Here is an 18,731-nt window from a genome sequence, read left to right as displayed (position 1 = left end):
GTATGCTCAGACGTGAGCCCTTGCTCACTTTGCCACTGGATTCAAGCAAACCGGGCTGAAGACGGCTGGAATGCCAGAAACCGGTCCTAGGAAGCTTGTTTCCGGTCCAGGGAAGACATGGCTTGGCAGTTCGGGCTGGACTGTTCCCATGAGGCACAGGGTCAGACTGATTTGCATATAGCCATGTCTGAACTGGGGTGGCAGAGTGGGCTAAAGAACGGTGATGGATCAAACTCAGATCTGTTGACTGGGTGTGAGTGTTTGATTGATTCAGATGCTCCGTCCATCACCACCCCCTTTTGTAGTGGCACAGGCCTCTCAATCATATCTATGAGGCGCGGCTCTGCATGGCCTCATCGATATAGAGAAAAGCGCTGCCTTGCCTTACTTTACATCAAGGAGGCGTTCCAGGGGGGTTGCTGTGGCTGTTGCCACTCAACACCCATGGAATTTGACGCTGCCCCAGACTTACAAATTAATGTAAACCTGGAGCAGCCCCAAAAAATGCCTCTCCAGATTCGGTTTAATGAGGAGAAATGCTTATATATCTGCTCGTTGAATCCCCTTTCAATGTGTGCAGCCCTCTGCAGCACATTTAGAATGAGTGAAATGCCTCTTGTGATTGTTTTTGTGCATGAAGGTGCCTCTCCCAGCATAAAAACAATTGTGCCATCAACACAGACTCGCTGGTACCACGGTGCAAGGGTGCCTGTGTTGGCACTCGATTGCTAATTGTGCGCGGCCTCTAGCTGAAAGGAGAGAACCGGGCCATATCATGTAAATGTGGTCCATTCCTTCCCTTTTGAATTGGCATAGGGCAGCACAGCAGAATGACATGAGCTGTTGTCCTATGCACAGTTTTGTACATGAGGCCCAGTATTCTCCATGTCTGGGAGACTTGAGGCAACAATACACCTGCATATCAGGCATGCTCAAGAGCACACTGTACCCTTGGGTTTCAAGGGTACCCTTAGCAGAAGAGGCTAAGATTAGGCTGCACGCCTTAGCGTGTATGATGGCTCTAAACTCTACCGCATGATTCCTGGTTTTAAATATTGACTTAGTTCTTTGAAAACAAACTTTTAACATTTTAGCATTGTTTGGGTTAAGTGACTATGACGATGTACTGCTTACCTGGAGTTTGAATCTGAGCTCGTTATTGCCCGCACATCACGCAGAGTTCACATGTTGCAGACCCTTCCTTCATTTCAACTTGCACTTTGCATTTTTTCCCCTCCCCTGCCAGGAGGAGGAGGGCTCACTCTGAGCCGCCATCTTTGTGCTGCAGCGCTCTTGTGGTTGGCAAGCACCAGTATTTAATGGGCCTGCCACCAAGGATGTGCAGCGGATGCGTGCAGAGGGTGCACTCCTAGTGTGCCAAAAGCATGCCAAAGGCAAGACCATCTGCACCGGTCCATACGAGGAACGCAACCAGCACTAGCCAAGCTGCCCAATCTCCCCCAGGTATCTTTATGCCCTCTGACCTTCTGAAAGCGCTTAACACGGCTGGGAAATGTAACTGCTATTTTATACCCCACGTCTTGAATGTAGACCCAAACTGTGGAGAAGTGTGGCTCAATGGTTACAGCGGCAGACCCTGATGCAGAGGTCTAGCCCAGGACCAGAGTTCAATTCCCCGCCTCGGCGGGTCTTGAGCTAAAAAATTCCACGGACCTGATAATTCTCGCCTCGGTGCTTATTCCAATCAGGGAGTCCCACTCTGCGACTCTGGGCAATAGCTTGCTTAATCTCCACAACGGCCCCCACAACGCTAAGGATGCCTGGCCTCCACCTTGGGGGTGCCCAGGAGTGGGCACTTCACAGGGAAAGGCCAGGAAGGGTTCCACAGCGGTATTCGTACAAGCGCCTTGAGACCCTTGCGGGTGAGTAGAGCGCTATACAAGTATCAAATTTACAATTTACAACTGAACATTTTTTAGACTAGCCCTTTGAGACCTGCTTGCTCTCTTTGAAAGAATGCCCAAGAAGTCAATGAGATGGTCACTGGATTACAACTTTATTTTCTATTCATTACTGGGACATGGCTTACGTAATGGTGTAACCCTAACATAGCATTAGTACTTCCTCCCAATGATACCATCTGTAGAGTAGACAGAAATGAAACAAGGGGAGGAGAGTTGGTCATTATTCATCCTGAGTCTTTGCGATGTATAAACTTTCACCTCTGCTCCCTGAAAGGAGCAGAAACTATGGGTTTGTGTTTCGAATTCCTGGAAACTTTAGGTGGCGCATTAGGCCACCTTAGGATCCGGTTTTCAAATGTTTCTCTTCGAGACAATTTGAATCTCCATTTAGAATGCCAAAGCAATCCTGGAGCCGATAACCTCATTGAAACATTAGAAACTCTTGGACATCACCAATTGGTCTAAGTCTCTACCCACCAGACCTGGCACTCCATCGATGGAGTATGTTCAAACTTCTCTTCTCTAATAGTCAGCACCCCAGTGACCCAAGTCTGGTCGGACTATGGGGCATATTACCAAGCAATAGCGATAATTATCGCTATTGCTTGGTTAGAGACAAAATTTTACCGCTGAGCTGTGGCGATTTTTATCACAGATAAACCTTGCTATTATCAAGGTTTATCGCAAATGCGATAAAAATCGGCCACAATGCATGAATATCGCTGAATAGTCAGAGATATTCATGCATTACCGAGCTAATGCTCTTAGCCATGTTATCCACCTCCCATTGGATAACATGGCTAAGAACTGCTCAGGGCAGGTGTTAGCTTTTGGAGATATTCGCGCTTAGCGCGCATATCTCCAAAAGTTGGTAATAGGAGATAGCGATGTTAGCGACTGTTTCCAGTCGCTAACATCTTGGCACGCCCACTTTGCATGTCATTAGTGATAAATATCACTGACATGCAAAGTGGGGCCCAAGATGGTCGCTATCTCCTACTAGCTGTCGCTAACTGGTGTTAGCGACAGCTAGGTAATAGGGAGATAATTTTAACTCTGCTTTCTTGGCTTTTAGAGCCAAAAAAGCGGAGATAAACCCCCTTGATAATATGCCCCCAGATGCTAATTCCATCCAGCATTAACCTCCCACGTTTAAACTACCCTTCCAATCAAAACCAACCCTATTATCAAGCTGTGAATGGATTACGATGCTAGCTAAACCAGCAATGCCTCATTTGGCAAGAGCTAACTAACCCACTGTATCAGGTAACACCTTGGTTGACACCCAATGCTTTAAAACAAGTATAAGGGTAATTAGTGATGAACTAGCCCCTGTAGAGCAAGCTACACATAAACAATAAAACACTATTTCAGCACCTGGTAAAGGCATACACTAGCAGAACTCCACCAAGGGGGCAAATAACTGCAACACTGATGGAGAAGAGCACACAGTGCAGATGAACTTACCCTCGTTAAAGGAAGCAGAAAAAAATACCATCTACAAATTAAGCGAGCAGAAAAAGAGTATTTCTCATCCAAAATGTTAGATGCTCAAAATGACCAGAAAATGATTTTCACTGTGTTAAAATCCTTTACTAACCCAAAAATGTTAGTTAGGGACATTACTCCATCACAGGTGTTATGTGAAAAGTCCTTTGTCTGCTTTAGACAAAACATTCTTAACATCCAAACAGAATGTAGCGCTTCACACACACAGCCGATGGATGTAAACCCTGGTCCTATCTTCATAGGACCTTCCTTCCAGGCCTTTTAGAAAATCTCACCGGATCAGTCATGTCAAACCATCAATGCTTGTAATCAGGACCCCCTTCTCACACAAGCCTCCCTGCGGTTCTTCACGAGGTGGTAGACATTGTAAATCCAGTAAGTCAAAACATAATTAATTCATCGCTAACTGCATCATAATTCCTGCTGAATGGAAACCACTGACAAAAACATAGACCCTTCCGCACTTTCCAATCTTCGTCCTATATCACTACTACCCACCCTTGGCAAAATCACAGAAAGACTTTTTAACCTCTACCACGCTAGCGGGTAACGCCCATGACGAGCTGGCTTTGTCATCAGCGCTGAAGGGGTTAACAAACAGCTCCCTGACTTCCTCTAGATAGCCATGATATTACACGCCAGACAATCTGGCTTCTGTCCTAAACACTCAACTGAGTCTGCACTATTGGAAGTAGTCGGTGCACTGAAATTAACTCTAGATAAAGGAAAACATGCGAAACTGTTCCTATTGGACTTATCAACCGCGCTTGATACAATTTCGCATGACATTCCTCTATCCAGAATCAAACAAAACATTTCCCCTTTGATTACCTTGTCCTGGGACGCCGCAAATCAGTAACTCAGCACTTACCTAGCCGTGAGGGGAACGGCTCTTGTTCGCCACAGTAATTGTATCCCCGGGTACTCCAGGTGTCACAATGCTGACGTGAATTCTTCCCGCAGGAACTTGCACAGGAGCAGAAGTCGATAGTTCCCAAATCCCTCTGAAAGATTCCACAGAGCCCGTTATAAAACTTGACTCTCCGAGACCCTCCAGGGGGAAAGGGGAGTGGATAAAATAAGAAAATAATAGAAGAGACTGCTCTGGAACTCTTCCTCAGCTTCTCTTGCTTCGTCCGTCCCGCAGACTTAACTTCAGGGAAACCTTAAATTATAGTGAAAGAGAGATTAGCCAACTTCCTACACTACTCTACTGATTAACTCTATTCTACTCTATGGTACTTTTTACCTAGTCTTCCAGAGATTTTGCTTCTCTTCTTCTCTCTCTGTTTTTCTTTGTCTTTTCTGGCTTTTATTTTTAAAATGAAGAAACCTATTAAACAAATTACACCTTTACTACATTGCTTATCTCTAACTCTTTGTATTTATTGATTAACTATCTCTTACCTTCTCTATAGGTTCTTTCTGCTGTAACCCTTTCCAAACTATTCTTTGCTGATTCTACTCTTCTTTTACTCAAGAATTATTTTATATATTCCTATTAGTAACCTACTCTATTTAATTCCTCTAGTAACCCTACTCTATATTTCTATTACTAACTTACTAATAATGTTTAACATTCCAAGCAGTGTACATTTCCTAGTTCAAGTTTTCTCTTTTTCTTCTTTTCCAGGATGCAAGGCAGTATCCTGTTCAGGTAAGTATTTCCTTTCACTTATACAATTTAGCATTCATTTGAATTCATTTCGTCTAGTATTTGCCACACGTCTTTTTCTATGTGATTACTTATCTTCGGAATCTCTTTCTTTTGCTTCCTCAGGACGTCGTCTCAGGATGCGCTGCTGGCGGTGGAAGCTCCGTGTGGAAGTCGGGTCACAGAAGAAGAAGGCGAGTATGAACAACTTACTAATACTCGCAAAAAGGAAATCTGCCTGTATACCCAATATTCTTTGGCAGCTAGTAGAATATAACGGCATTGTCAGGAATGGGGAATCAGAATGGAAGCGCTCAAATTCTCTCGACCAGCTCCGGCAACAAATCTGGTGAAGTGCGCAGCGGTTTGGGCTCGCGCTCCTCACCAGTGCTTGAACACCTGTGATTTGTGGAACATCTAGACCGCAAACCGATTTCAATGTTGGCGGCCATCTTGAAATTCCGCTCGTGGTTCTTCTGCCTCCAGCTATTGCTCACATGATTGTTCCCTTCGCAGTTTCCACGTGATTTCCATTTCAAGACTAAAATTGTATGGCTAGTTTGATTTGAGGTTCTGACACCAGGACCCTGCCTCCGCCACGTGGGACTCCGACACTCCCGCACCAACACACCGCTCGGCCTCGGGAAACTACATCCCCCAGTAGGCATTGAGCAGCGCGACCAGAGGGCGTCAGCTGAAGGTGCCAGAGGCCCATAAGATCAGCGAGGCTCTCCCACCGCGCGGGACGCCGCAAATCAGAAACTCAGCACTTACCTAGCCATGAGGGGAACGGCTCTTATTCGTCACAGTAATTGTATCCCCAGGTACTCCAGGACACTGCCTCCGCCATGTGGGACGCCGACACCCTGCACCAACACGCCGCTCTGCCTCAGGAAACTACATCCCCCAGTAGTCATCGCCAGGAAGAGACAGGGCAGTGCCCCCCCTCTAACAACCAGGACCTCAATCGGAACGCGGAACCAGGGGAAAGGTATCGCGTCTGACTGTCCTGTGTCCACCCAGAACTGTGAGTGACTTGAGACCCAGAATACTTTATTCGACCCACCCCAGACCGTTGGTGACTATTATCCTTAATTGCAATTTGTACGTTAACGTCATTTTTGCTGCTAATACTTCTATGCTAATTACCCCTTTTATATGCCAATCTTGCTGGTTTTAATTGTTTTTTTTAATACTGTGTGTTTGATACTGTGGGACTACGAATAATTCTGTGATATACTTTTACTGTTTAACACATGCCACCTTATTTAAGGCCTACCCATCTCAAACCTTACCCCAAGTGGGCTTCCTAAAACACTAAGCTTCAGCTTAGCGAGTCTGTTTCCGCTGCAGATTAATTTGTACTGTACAGCACGTGTCACTTTAATTAAGGCCAACTTACATTGCACGTTATCCTCAGTGGTGACGCTCTGCAGCAGGAGATCTGTTTGGGGGCAAATTTCGGCAAGCAAGGACTCCAGGACCCAGGATTCTACGGGGCCCACGCCAGCTGCCCTGCATCAACCCCTCCCACCAGCAGCCGCTACATTACTCCTCGCGCCACCCGCTTTGCGCGCCGGGCGAAGGCCGGGCCCGTTTTAGCCCGTCAGTGCCCGAATGAGGCCGGGCTGGGCCACTCCCTAACTTTATGAACGGAAGTTTGTGACCTATATGTAAGTCTGATAATCACAAACCTAGATAGCCATTATTTATGCCCCTGTCATTGCTCTTTTAGGGCCAATTACTTATCTTTCTACTTTGTGCAGTTTTATTTGTTTGTAATATCGTGGCAAAGAGGAAGACCGTTAAGCCGTTCATTGATAAATACTGTACTACGATTCAAGTCAAGTCAAGTCATAAAATTTGTATAGCGCACTACATACCCAGAGGGTTTCAAGGCGCTTAGGAAGAGGAGGAGGATTATTTGTCAAATATCCACGTTTTAAGCTGCTTTCTGAACGCTAGGTGGTTCTGGGTGAGGCGGAGGTAAGCGGGGAGTGAGTTCCATGTTTTAGCAGCCAGGTATGAAAAGGATCTGCCTCCCATGGTGGTCTTGTTGATGCGAGGTACAGTGGCGAGGGCTTGGTCGGAAGAGCGTAGTTGGCGGGAGGGGGTGTAGAAGGACAGTCGAGAGTTGAGGCAGTCTGGTCCGATGTCGTAAAGTGATTTGTGTGCGTGGGTGAGCAGTCGGAAAGTGATCCTCTTATTGACGGGTAGCCAGTGGAGGTCTTTAAGGTGACCAGAGATGTGTTCGTTGCGTGGGATGTCTAGTATGAGCCTGGCTGAGGCGTTTTGGATTCGTTGGAGTTTCTTCTGGAGTTTAGCGGTGGTACCTGCGTAGAGGGTGTTTCCGTAGTCCAGTCGGCTCGTGACCAGGGCGTGGGTGACTGTTTTCCTAGTTTCGGGGGGGATCCAGATAAATGTTTTTCTGAGCATGCGAAGAATGTTGAAGCAGGAAGAGGATACTGCGCTGACTTGTTTGTTCATTGAGAGTGAAGAGTCCAGAATGACGCCAAGGTTCCGTGCGTGGTCTGTCGGGATGGGTGCTTTTCCGAGGGCTTCCGGCCACCAGGAGTCGTCCCAAGCAGAGGGGGATGTGCCTAGGATGAGGACTTCTGTTTTGTCTGAGTTCAGTTTCAGACGGCTTTGTTTCATCCATTCGGCGACTTCTTTCATACCTTCGTGCAGGTTAGCTTTGGCGGCGCCGGGGTCATTGGTGAGAGAAAGGATCAGTTGAGTGTCGTCCGCGTAAGAGATGATGTTGAGGTTGTGTTGGCGTGCGATGGCCGCGAGGGGGCTCATGTATACGTTGAAAAGGGTGGGACTGAGTGAGGATCCTTGAGGTACGCCGCAGATGACTTCAGAGGCCTCGGACTTGAATGGAGGAAGGCGGACTCTCTGGGTTCTACCGGTGAGGAACGAGGTGATCCATTCCAGTGCTTTTCCTTGGATTCCGATGTTATTGAGGCGTTGTAGAAGGGTGCTGTGGCAGACTGTATCGAATGCTGCAGAGAGGTCGAGGAGGATGAGGGCGACTGTGTCTCCATTGTCCAGTAGAGTTCGAATGTCATCTGTTGCTGCGATGAGGGCGGTCTCAGTACTATGTTTTGCTCGGAAGCCAGATTGTGAGGGGTCGAGGGATTTGTTGGCTTCGAGGAAGGCGGCGAGCTGGCAGTTGACGGCTTTCTCGATGACTTTGGCCGGGAATGGAAGAAGCGAGATGGGGCGGTAATTTTTGAGTTCGGTGGGGTCCGCTGTTGGTTTTTTCAGAAGGGCGGAGAGTTCAGCGTGTTTCCAGTCTTCAGGGAAGGTAGCGGAGTTGAAGGAGCAGTTGATGACGTCTCGGAGGTGCGGCGCTATTACGGAGTCTGCTTTGTTGAAGATGTGGTGAGGACATGGGTCTGTGGGAGATCCTGAGTGGATGGAGTTCATCAGGCGGATGGTGTCCTCAGTGGAGATTGGCTTCCAGTCGTTAAGGGTGTTCACGGGGGGAGGATGGACAGCAGACGGCATGGTGGGTTGGTTTCCGGGTTGGTTGTCAAAGCTGTTGTGGATGTCTGCAATCTTGTTGTGGAAAAAAGAGGCTAGGGAGTCGCAGAGGGTTTGAGAGGGGGTGATGTCGTTGGAGTTGGCCGAGGGATTGGAAAATTCCTTGACGATGTTGAAAAGTTCCTTGCTGTTGTGAGCGTTGTTGTCGAGTCGATCCTTGAATGCTGCTTTCTTGGCTTTTCGGATTAGTTGGTGGTGAGTGCGGGTGGCGTTTTTGAAGGCGTCCTTGGTGCTGGTGGTTGGGTCTTTTTTCCAGGCCTTTTCAAGGGAGCGGCAGAGTTTCTTGGACTTCTTGAGATCATCGTTGAACCATGAGGCCTTCTTGCTGCCAGGTTTGTTTTGACGTTTTTTCAGAGGTGCTAAGGTGTCAGCGGTGTTGGATAACCATAGGGTGAGATTAGCGGCGGCTTCGTTAGCGTTGGAGGAGGGGGCTGGGGTGTGTTGAAGGAGCGATGCGGAGATTTGGTCCGTGGTGATTTTGTTCCAGTTCCTTTTCAAGGTAGGTTGGAGGTGGATGCTGGGTTTTGGTTTGTTGTAGGTGAAGTGAACGCATCTGTGGTCAGTCCAGATGAGGTCCGTAGTGTGGCTGAAGGAGACATGGTTGCTGGAGGTGAAGATGGGGTCGAGTGTGTGACCTGCGATGTGGGTGGGGGAAGTGACCAGTTGTTTAAGTCCGAGGTTGGTGAGGTTGTCCACGAGGGTGGCGGTGTTGCGGTCGTTGATCTTATCGAGGTGAAAGTTGAGGTCTCCCAGAAGGATGTAGTCTTTGGAGGGGAGCGCGTGTGGAGTGATGAAGTCCGTGATGTCTTCACTGAATTTTGCGCGGGGTCCTGGTGGCCTGTAAAGGAGGGTGCCTCTGAGTGTGGTCTTGGGGTCGATGTGGATCTGGAAGTGAAGGTGTTCGGAATTGGCGAGGTTGGCGTCAGAGCTGGTTGAGATGCGGATAGATTTCTTATGGACTATAGCGATTCCTCCTCCTGTGTGGCTGGTGCGGTCCTTGCGTGTGATCTTATATTCATCAGGGATGGCAATGGTGATGTCTGGTGCTGAGGAAGCATTCATCCATGTTTCCGTAAGGAAGGCGATGTCCGGAGAGATGGTGTCTAGTAGGTTCCATAGGTCGATGGCGTGCCTGTGGACTGATCGGGTGTTGAGAAGGATACAATGTAGGTGGTTGGGGTCGGGTATCTGTGGTGAGGTTGTAGCGGAGATGTTGTCGGTGCCGATGAATTTGCAGGAGTAGCAGGAGAAAGGTCCATGGGTGCGACAAGGAGCGGCTTGGACGCAGTTGGGAGCGCGACCGGGGTTAAGGGCTAGGAGGGTGGCGGCATCGTAGGTAATGCGGGAGGGCTGGGTAGCGCGAGGGGCAGGGGGTCTGGCGCTGGGCGCGGTCCAGGCGCGGACGGGCGTAGATGGGCTTACCTTTACGATTGACTCATATTTGGTTAAAGCGGTTAATGTTCTCTCAGAAGAAATAGACCGCACCAAGAGGCGTCTGTCTATGGGTTCTAGCTATATGGAGGAGAACAGGGGAATGAGGTTAGGGCCCTACCAGTCCTTCTAGTGAGACCAGATTTGATAAATCGATCAATCACTCATTGCTGGTTGAGGAGACAGGCACTGACCCAATAATGTTGGAGGTATAAATGGGGACTGTACTTGAATATCTTTGACCCCTACTTTGACTATCCCTGAAAGCCCCCCACCTTTGAAAAAACCAAGGGATGTAGAAAGAATATCCTAGAACGGGGGAATTCTAATCCTAAACCTAAAACTGACCAGATCTCCCGAGGCTCTGCCGGGAGCTACAACGCTGCCGAGGCGCGGCGCAACTTCGCTTTTAACTCACGAGACTGCATTTTAAAAAACCTTGCCTTCATTCTTCAGGGGCTGCGCTCTGGACATCGCGCACCCCTTGACGCCTCTTGACTCCCCTGCCTGCCGCCGCCAGAGCGCCCCACGCTGATCGTTCCCTCACCCTCTGACGGGCAGGTCACGAGGGCGGGGACCGGCGTGGCCACCATCTCGGGCTGCTCTGTGGTTGGCGGGGCAGCTCCTCTGTCCCTCCACCCCCTGCCACGCCCTCTCTCAAACTCCCCCCTCATGTGTCCCTATATCACAACTTCCCCTCACAGACGGCTCGGGCGGGCGGGCGCAGCGGGCGCGACGAAGGCGCGCCGAAGTTGCGCCTAAGTTAAGCCCGTCTGCGCCCGTCCGCGGCCGACCGGGGCTAGGGGCACATCACTCTGCCCAATATATTTCCTACACCCCTTCTCAACTCCACAGTCTACAGGGCCCGTGGGTTCTACTTCCCTCTATTCACTCCCGGATATCCCTGCTTAATTTATCCCCTGTTTCTCACTGTTCCTGTCCATCTGCCTCTCTCACTTTTGCCCCTCCTCCCATAGATGATGCCAACACTGATCCAGTCAGGACTCTTAAGGCTTATTATTTGAATACCAGATCGGCGGTGGCTCATTCACATGACCTATCGGTGCTCTTAGATCTTCACGCACCGGATCTCCTCTTTTTAACGGAGACATGGTTCTGTGATGACTCCCTACCTACGCTGCTAGCCACTCTGCCTGCTCCTTACTACGCCCTCCGAGCAGATCGCTCTCCTGGCAGAGCGGGGGGCGGCGTAGCAGTCATTGCCCGATCTGACCTTCCATTTCAATTGCTTTCTCTCCCCGATATTGCTACTACTGAGTATCTTGCTATCCGCACTACGTCCACTTTCCCCCCTCTCACCTGAATGCTCATATATCGTCCTCCCCAGTCACCTCTACGCTTTCTCCCTGATTTCCAGGAGGTACTAGCCACCCTCGCCGTTAATAATTCCTCTGTGTTACTACTGGGCGACTTTAACTTCTGGCCCTCTGACCCTGCAGAGTGTCTATCTTCCAGAGAGTTCTCAGACGCACTTTTATCTCTTAATTTTGTCTCCCATGTATCTTCCCCAACTCACGTCAAGGGCCATGTCTTGGACCAGATTTGGTCCTTGAACTGCACTGTTGACTCCCTCTCTATTTCTCCCTGCACTTGGTCCGACCACTACCTGCTTTCTTTTTCTCTTCCTCTTAGTTCTACACTTAGGGTCCCCCTTCCTAAAAATGTTTGGGTCCGCTCGTGGAGCAGAGTTGACCCGGCGAACTTGTCTGCCCTTTTAAGTGCTTCCTACCCTGCCCTTCACGGTCTGTCCACCCTGGCTCAGGCTAACACCATTGAACAGTGGCTCTCTTCCGCCAGCGAGTCTATCGCTCCCTTGAAGCGATTGACTTCCAAACGGGAGAAAGATGCCAATCGGTGGTTTACCGATGACCTGAAATCCATCAAACTTTCGGTACGCCGTGCTGAGAGGGCCTGGAGGAGAAACTATTGTCCCATCTTAAGAGCTGACTTTACCACTCTATTAGCCCAATATAAGAATGCTATTCTGGTCGCTAAAACAGCCTATTTCTCCTCCAAGATCCTCACAGCCGAGAACCAATCTAGGGAAATCTTCTCGATTGTTCAGAACCTAGCCTTTTCAGATCGCACCTCCCTTAAGCCCTCCCCCTCCCAGGCCCTTTGTCACTCTTTGAACAGTTTTTTTATTGATAAAATCGCCACCATCAAAGCCAACATCCTGCCACCTTCCCCGTCCTTTGTTGACCCTCAGTGCCCTCCCCCGCAAGGACAATTAAATACTCTTCCCCCCTTGACTAAGGAAACCTTTACATCACTTATCCCCCTTGTAAAATCCGGCTCTCTTCTTGATACTTGTCCCGCTCACATTCTTCGTCACATTTACACCACCTGCCCTGATCCCCCCCTTCACTTTCTTAATAGCTCCCTTTCTCAGGGAGTTGTTCCCAACTCTTTGAAATCTGCTATTATTTTACCTATTTTAAAGAAGCCTGGCGCGGACCCCTCGATCCCTGCCAATTATCGCCCCATTTCTCTCCTACCATTCTTGGCTAAGGTGCTCGAGCGCCATGTCACCAGGTCTCTGAGCACCTTCGTGGAAGAGAATGGGGTATTGGCGTCCCGTCAGGCTGGCTTTCGCCCCGCACACTCTACGGAGTCCGTTGTCCTTTCGGTCCTCGACAACCTCAGGGAGGGCAGGGACACCAATCAATTCCTGGCATTAGTCCTCCTCGATCTCTCTGCCGCCTTTGACACGGTGGATCACACCATCTTACTCTCCCGTGTCGGGGCGGCGGGGATCGGGGGTACGGCCCTGGTATGGTTGTCCTCCTTCCTGAGGGACCGAACCCAGGCGGTTCGCCTGGGTGACTTCTCTGCGGACTTCCGGAAGGTTCAGTGCGGGGTTCCCCAAGGTTCCTCCCTCTCACCTCTTCTGTTCAACCTTTACATTTCTCCCCTTATCTTTTCTTTAGAACAAATGGAGGTCACCGTGTATAACTATGCGGATGATCTCCAACTTGTTTTCAACCTCTCTGCATCTTCTGCCTCTATTTCTAATTTCCAGTCTATTATGATTTTTATCCGGGACTGGATGGATTTCAACCACCTGAAACTCAACCCTGACAAGACCGAGTTGGTGTTGACGGGTGGTTGCTCCAGTCCCTGGTCTTCACTTTTTTGGCCCCCTTCCCTTGGTCTCCCTCCGGTCCCCTCTACCTCGGTCAAAACTTTAGGCATCAAACTCAACTCTCACCTTACCCTTCACTCCCAGGTCAGCTCTGTGGTTTCTTCTTCTTTTCTTTCTCTTCGTACCATCCGCAAGGTCTCTCGATTTTTCACCTTCGAGGCCTTGAAGCTGATCGTCCTTGCGATGGTCATCTCCCCCCTGGATTATGGCAACGCCCTATATGCAGGCATACCGGCATATAGTCTCAGGCGGTTGCAGATGATCCAAAACCAAGCAGCTTGGTTGGTCTTTAACCTTCCCAAATCCTCACATGTCACTCCCCTCCTGAAAACCCTACACTGGCTCCCGGTTCGGGAACGTGTCCAGTTCAAGCTGGCGACCATCATCTATCAGGCTCGACTGGGCACGGCCCCTGCCTTCATTTCCTCGGAGATTGTCCCTTACCTTCCAGCTAGGGAGCTCCGATCCTCTTCCAAATTCCTCCTGACAGTTCCCCGGTTTCGTCGGAAAAAGTGGGGGGGGTCAAAATTTGAGACCCTTGCCCCAGCTCTCTGGAATTCATTACCCTTGGAGCTCAGATCCCTTACCTCATATTCCCAGTTTCGCAAGAAACTTAAAGCTTATTTTTTCAGTAACATTTTTATGTAGTTTCTTTCTCCCTGTCCTCCACCCCTTGTCCCTTGTGGAGATCTGCCAGTTACAGCGCCATGAAACCGCTGGTGAAAGAGCGCTATATAAAACTTTTAAAACTCAAACTCAAACTCAAGACAAAAAAAGACAAAAAGAATACTCATATTGGAAAACCAGGTCCGCCTGCTGATAATTTGATTAGACCAGACTCCCCACAGCATGGCTTGACATTAGCGGCCATTTCTGATAAAGTGATAGAGCTCCTAAGGCCGCTCGATGACAAACTTGACAATTTAGCCAGAGAAATCCATAAGATTAGTGGATCGCTGGCTAAAGTCAATGGTAAACTCCAAAATGAGTTGATTAGGACTCGACAGAAAGATGTTATTGTAGGCCCCAGTAACTTGCTTACTGTCCCGGATAGTGAACCCAGTAATAACTCTAAGGACGAGAACCCTAGGCGGTAAATGGGGGGAAAGACGCAAATATAGTAACGGGAAAGTCACCTAATAATTATAGACCTGTCCTACCCCAGAAGGAAAGAGTAGAGATCAAGTCAGGTAAATTTATTACATCTGATCCCATAAAGCCCGATGGTCTAAGAACTTTAGCTTTTGGGGATAGAAAAATAGACACAACTGTAAACTCGCCCCCTGAATGTAGTGCCTATGTCGCAATTTTGGTTAATGTACCCAAACTTCAGTCGGGTCAGGTAGAAGATCATGGTTAACTTAAGTACAAAGTAGTGTTTTGGTTGACCAATAATTGTGGTTACCTAATGGAAGGGGCAAGTCAGATTTTGACAAAAGGAAGAGTGGGCTGGATCGGGCCTCTTAAAAAATGCTTTGATAGCGATTGTATTATTAATTTCCGGTCTCCAAGGTGGGCAAACAATACTCTTAATAAAGCACCACCACCTTCTCCACGGGAATTTAATACTACCCTTCTCCCTCTAGGGTTCTTCTATAGACATTTAATGGTGACGCCTGGAAATGGTACTCGGCTTAGAAATGGACCTCTGCTAGCCCCGCCCCAGTTTCCCACTTTACCTAATTTTGCTATCCCAGTAGCCAATAGATACCAGGCCCTGAGTAATCTTGATACTAACGATTGACATGAGGGATCCATACAGTCTAGTCAGGCAGAACGGGAAAGATATGTACCCAAAAGCTTTATAACGGGAACCAAGAACGATGACAATTTATTTAGAAAGGCCGATTTATATGTGATAGAGCTGGGTGGAATGCTACCTACAAATGTAACATGGGTACCAACCACCGTGAGTGATTCAGAATGTATTCTAGCAGAATCGATTTTCACTAGTGAAGTGGCGGGTCATGAAGTACCCCTTCGGGAAGCTTATGAGGCTGATACGGGTAAGGGGTATCAAGTTACCACTTGGAATATCTCTGGTTTTAAAAGTAAAATAATTACACCACCATGGTCTGACTTTATTTCGGCCCAACATGACATCATATTTCTACAGGAGAGGTGGAGTATTGAACCAATCTATGTACAGGGTTTTACCTCCCATTAGCTCCCAGCTCAGGCTTCCCCCTCGGGGAGAGCAAAGGGCGGTCCCTTGATCTTGATCTCCACCAACCTGAATAAATGTAAGATTAAAAGTTGTACTATTGTTGGTACCCATTCCCAGATTATGTGGTTGGCATCCCCCATGCGTAAAGATGTTATTTTGATCAGTTTTTATAATAATGTGTTCAACCGCGGGTCAGTTGTCTATGACCTGGAACTTGATAAGCTGATTAGTACCATTAGAAAATCGAATATTATTCTCTTGGTTGGTGATTTTAATGTTCAAGCATGCCCACTATCTTTGACTAAAGTTTGCGGGCACAGGAGGGGGTAAACTGACGATGACTGTTATATGCACTTCCCCCATTGTGAATACGGTACGGCTTTGAATAGTGTTCTTGCTAGGCTGGATTTAGAATTACTGCACTGTGCCATTGATAAACATAACGTGAAACGTCCTACATTTACAGGCAGAAATGCGATGTCCACTATTGATCTCATCATAACTTCGTGTAATAGTGCACATTTGTTTTCATTACCTTGGATAACCGATCAACCAACCAGTGATCATAATAGTATCTCTCTTTATTTATTATGTTGGGGTTTTAAAAATTCAACCGGTGTCTCTTATAGCCCGTGTATTGCCCCCATTAGACCGAATGGTGTCCGGATAAAATGGGCTGGCTTAGACCCATCCAAAATCCAGTATGATGTCATTATGCAATGTCAGAATGAAATCCAGGTTTGTTTAGGGGATGAGGTTGATCCACAATTGATGCTTGCCAATGTTACTAAGATTAATATCGGTGAGAGCCTATTGACGAAACCAGTCCGTGGAAATAAAAAACCAAAGGTGGACTGGTTTGACGGTAATTGTACAACGGCTCTACATCGCCTTAAACAAGCCCTGGGGTGTAATCCAAGATACCCGGATATAATTAAGGTCTTACGTGCAGAATATGCTTCTGTCCTAAAAGCCAGAAAAGTAGAGCTCCGAGATATAGCCTGGGAAGATTTAAGCCAGGCAGCAGACACTAAAAATAGTAAATTGTTCTGGGATACGGTTAATAGTACCTTCTTGAAGGATGACCATATACCAGAACTCAATTTTCATATTATGGGCAATGCCTGGGTAGAATTTTTTCAAATATTTTTAATCCTATTGATATAGATGCCCCATCCATTTTGCCTACCCAATTTCCCAATCACTGGCCAATAATACCCTGTCAATTAGCATAGAGAAGGTCACTGAGGGTATAATTAGTAGTAAGGTGGGTAAGGTACCAGGACCCAACGGGGTCCCGATAGACCTTTATCAAATTTAAATGGTTCGATGACCCCCGCTTTTAACCAGAGTTTTTAATGCCGCTGTTGAGACCCAATTTCCATCATCATGGGGCCAGTCAATAATAATACCAATCCATGAGAAAGGAGTCAAAACTGACGTCCGTAACTACCGTCCAATTTCCTCAGTGGATTCTTCTATAGAGATCATGAGTAGGGTCATGCTATCAAGGTTAGAAGCTTGGGTTACAGAGAAGACGATCCTCACACAAGTGCAATATGGATTTAGAAAAGGAGTTGGCACACTAGAGCAGTGCGTCAACTTGGATCTCGTGATCGGCAAGTATACCCTAGCAAAGGAGGGTAATTTATATTTATGCTTTGCTGACCTCAGCAGTGCTTTTGATTTGGTAGACCATTCTATTTTATGGCCCTTCTTGTTAGAAATGGGTGCCCCCAAAGAGATAGTTTATTTTTTGGCAAGATTATATGGGGAGATGTCAAGTAAGGTGCGGTACGGTTACTCCGGTGAATATACCCCCCTTTTTAAAGTTAAAAGAGGCATCCGACAGGGCCGCGTGCTGGCTCCAATACTCTTTTCATTGTTTATCAATGACGTAGACGCAGCCCTGAAACTGTCTGAGTCGGATGCACCGAGGGTGGATGGGAATTCTACCCCAATCCTCTTGTATGCTGATGACGCGGTTTTACTTTCTCGCACCCCCATTGGGTTACAGCGTCTTATCGATAATTTTACTGCTTTTATCGCCAAAAGAAAGCTTTTAATTAATAAAACTAAAACTTTTGTTATGGCTTGCGGCAAGAACCCAATAACATCTAGATCTTATTATATAGAAGGTACTAAGGACCAGACAGTTAAAACATTTTGTTATTTGGGTATTACATTTGCCGGAACAGGTCATGGGCACAGGAACAGGAAAATGCCTGTTCTAAGATGTTGGGAAATATTAATGGTATTTTTGGATTTGCTGCTAAACTGGGCAACCGACGTATCAAAGATATGATGACAATCTATGAGATACGATGTGCTACTGCTGCACTTTATGGCGCAGGTGTTTGGGGACATTGCCAAGGTAATCTATAACTACAAACTGAAAATTCATTTTTAAAACGCTTGCTGTGTGTCCCACTATCGACCTCCACTGAACTTATTCATCGTGAAGTGGGCATAAATTATATATCAGATTTGGCTTCATTATGCCCTCTCCTATTATGGAAATCTATATGATCGAAAGAGGAGACAATGCTCACCCAATCTATAATACGGGACTGCCTCAAAATGGAGAACTGTCTAAGAATACCTTGCCTTAATTATATCTCTTACTGGTTTAAATTCTTATTTAATTGTGATATTCGGCTGGATTCTGGGTGTGCAGATTTTGTTGCCAGAACGGAGATAAAATCAATTCTATTAGCCCATAAAATAGATGCCCGTTCCTGTGTTATTAAGAACCAAACAACTTTTATTTTTTATCTGCAACTGGATCTTAAACAGGGGTTCCAAACTTACCTGTCAGTCGTGATAAGAGCATCACATCGATTTGTGTTGACACGCTTAAGATTGGGTACCATACATCATCTTGTTAATTTCCCAGTTATGAAACAGTGCTCTGCTCAACCATACCCATGTGATGGAGTTTCCCGACAAAGCTGCTGCCACATGTTATTATTTTGCAAATTATATTTTCATTTTAGAAAATGTTATTTAAAACCATTCTTTTTATACTATAATATAAGATCTACTAAAGACGCCATGAAATTGATTAGATTAGAGAACCCAGGATTGTGTTTTTGTTTAGCTACATTTCTTTTGAAATCTATTAGTAACAGGAAAACGTTGATTTTTGACTCTTGACTGTACGATTTTTATGTAATTATTGCACTTGCACTTTTTGTATCAGGACCATACATGTTTATGTAAATCGCTAGGGTACATACACAAATTATGCACTTGCACTTTCTGTATCAGGATCATTGTATGATTATGGATTCCTATGTATATATTTTATTAACCCTGTAGTTTCAAATG

At 47.0% G+C, this 18,731-nt stretch overlaps 1 protein-coding gene across 1 annotated transcript in view; it reads right to left on the bottom strand.

Annotated features, from left to right (window-relative positions):
* The window catches only part of LOC144757146 (phospholipase A2 inhibitor and Ly6/PLAUR domain-containing protein-like), a 134,531-nt gene that overhangs the window by 15,227 nt on the left and 100,573 nt on the right, over window positions 1–18,731 (bottom strand). The window lies entirely within an intron of this gene.

The sequence above is a fragment of the Lissotriton helveticus genome, chromosome 1_1, assembly GCF_964261635.1.
Source record: "Lissotriton helveticus chromosome 1_1, aLisHel1.1, whole genome shotgun sequence".
NCBI lineage: Eukaryota > Metazoa > Chordata > Amphibia > Caudata > Salamandridae > Lissotriton > Lissotriton helveticus.
The sequence above is the reverse complement of the archived record's forward strand: the minus strand, read 5'-3'. Positions and strand labels throughout refer to the sequence as shown.